Here is a 2,846-nt window from a genome sequence, read left to right as displayed (position 1 = left end):
CCAAACACAGGAAGAAACAAAGATGTCCTTCACTAGATGAATGGATAAACAAATCGTGGTACATCCATACAATGGAATGTTATTTAGTGATTAAAAAGAAATGAGCTATCAAGCCACAAAAATACATGAGGGAACCTTAAATACATACAGTCAAATGAGAGAAATCAGTCTGAAAAAGCTACATATTATATGATTCCAAGTATATGACTTTTGGAAAAGGCAAATATATGGACACATTAAAAAGATCAATAGTTGCTAAGGGTTAGGGGAGGGAAAGAAGGAGAGATAAACGGAGGCCAGGATTTTTAGGGCAGGGCAACTACTCTGTATAATTCTATAATGGTGGACACACATCATACATTTGCCAAAACCCATAGAATGCACAACACAAAGAATAAACCCTAATTTAAGCTGTGGATTTTAGTTAATAAAAATGCATCAATGCTGGTTCATTAATTATAACAAATGTACCATATTAATGCAAGGTGGTAAAAAAAGGGGAAGTAGTAAGGAGGGTAGTCAATATATGGAAGACAGTATACTGCCTCCTCAATTATTCTATAATTATAAAACTACTAAAAACTAAAATCTCTTAGTTGTTTGCCAAAAAACCACAAGCCAACAGGAACCGTAATTAACATGCAAAGAGAAAATTTCCTTTTTTGTTTTTATTAAGAGAGAGCACCTTGCTGTATTTATGGACCTTTATTGCAGTCACAAATTCTATTGCCCTTCAACTATTGTTAAAAGGTTCTTCGTGATATATACTTTTCTTTTTTTTTTTTTTGAGATGCTCTTACTCTGTCACCCCAGATAAAATGCCATGGCATCACAGCTCACAGCAACCTCAAATTCTTGGGCTCAAGCAATCCTCTTGCCTCAGCCTCCCAAACAGCTGGGACTACATGAGCCTGCCACTACAGCTGGCTAGTTTTTCTATTTTTAGTAGAGACTGGGTCTGGCTTTTGCTCAGGCTGGTCTTGAACTCTTTAGCTCAAGCAATTCACCCACCTCAACAACTCAGAGTGCTAAGATTACAGGCATGAGCCACTCCACCCAGCTGTCACACATACTTTTAAAAAATGTTTTCGATATTCTCAGGTAAAAAGTAATAAAATAAATAAATAAATAGGGAACTTTCCAGAACGCTCGGTGGGAGGCAGAGGAGCGGCTGCCCAAGCAGTGCACAGCTAAGCATTCCTTTCTGCTCCACTGCGTGGGCCTCTGCCCTCTCACCAGCTGTAGAAAATGGTGAAAGAAACCACTTACTATGATGTTTTGGGAATCAAACCCAATACCACTCACGAATAATTAAAGAAGGCATGCAGAAAACTGGCCTTGAAGTACCACCCTGATAAGAATCCAAATGAAGGCGAGAAGTTTAAACAGATTTCTCAAGCTTATGAAGTTCTCTCTGATGCGAAGAAAAGGGAATTATATGATAAAGGAGGAGAACAAGCAACTAAAGAAGGTAGAGCAGGTGGTGGTTTGGGCTTCCCCATAGACATCTTTGATATGTTTTTTGGAGGAGAAGGAAGGATGCAGAGAGAAAGGAGAGGTAAAAATGTGGTACATCAGCTCTCAGTTACCTTAGAAGATTTATATAATGGTGCCACAGGAAAACTGGCTCTGTAAAAGAATGTGATTTGCAACAAATGTGAAGGCCGAGGTGGCAAAAAAGGAGGAGTAGAGTGCTGTCCCCATTGCCAAGGTACTGGAATGCAAATAAGAATTCATCAGATAGGACCTGGAATGGTTCAGCAAATTCAGTCTGTGTGCAATGGAGTGCCAGGGCCATGGAGAACAGATCAGTCCTAAAGATAGATGTAAAAGCTGCAATGGAAGGAAGATAGTTCGAGAGAAGATTCTGGAAGTTCATATTGACAAAGGGATGAAAGATGGCCAGAAGATAACATTCCATGGTGAAGGAGACCAAGAACCAGGATTGGAGCCAGGAGATATTATCATTGTGTTAGATCAGAAGGACCATGCTGTTTTTACTCGACGAGGAGAAGACCTGTGCATGTGTATGGATATACAGCTGGTTGAAGCATTGTGTGGCTTCCAAAAGCCAATATCTACTCTTGACAACCAAGCCATAGTCATCACCTCTCATCCAGGTCAGATCGTCAAGCATGGAGATATCAAGTGTGTGCTAAATGAAGGCATGCCAACTTATCATAGACCATCTGAAAAGGGCACCTAATCGTCGAATTTAAGGGAAACTTTCCTGAGAATGACTTTTTTTCTCCTGATAAACTCTCATTGCTGGAAAAACTTCTACCAGAGAGGAAGTAAGTAAAAGAGACTGATGAAATGGATCAAGTAGAATTGGTGGACTTTGATCCAAATCAGGAAAAACGGCGCCATTACAATGGAGAAGCATAAGAGGATGATGAACATCATCCCAGAGGTGGTGTTCAGTGTCAAACCTCTTAATGGGGCCAGTGAGTGACACTCATGCTGGCATTTTTGTGCAGCAATGAATGAATGAGGGACTGTAATCATAATATGCTCACTACTTGCCATTGTTTCTGTTTTAATATTCAACTATGGTAGTGTTTTAAAGGTTTAATATTCAACTATGGTAGTGTTTGAAGAATAAAGGCAAATATAAAAGCTCTGACTTTGCCCTATATGTATAACTTCTGTGTGCAAGATGAAATTTAATGCCTATTAAAAACTACTTTAAAAAAGAGTTCCCGGGCGGCGCCTGTGGCTCAGTCTGTAAGGCGCTGGCCCCATATACCAAGGGTGGCAGGTTCAAACCCGGCCCCGGCTGAACTGCAACCAAAAAATAGCTGGGCGTTGTGGCGGGTGCCTGTACTCCCAGCTACTCGGGAGGC

The 2,846-nt window shown here is 40.5% G+C and overlaps 1 pseudogene; it reads left to right on the top strand.

The window, feature by feature from the left end:
- Positions 1-1,248: 1,248 nt before the first annotated feature.
- On the top strand, positions 1,249-2,439 carry LOC128566785 (dnaJ homolog subfamily A member 1-like; annotated as a pseudogene).
- Positions 2,440-2,846: the final 407 nt, after the last annotated feature.

The sequence above is a fragment of the Nycticebus coucang genome, chromosome 15, assembly GCF_027406575.1.
Source record: "Nycticebus coucang isolate mNycCou1 chromosome 15, mNycCou1.pri, whole genome shotgun sequence".
NCBI lineage: Eukaryota > Metazoa > Chordata > Mammalia > Primates > Lorisidae > Nycticebus > Nycticebus coucang.
Note: the sequence above shows the minus strand (reverse complement) of the source record. Positions and strands in the feature narration are given on the sequence as shown.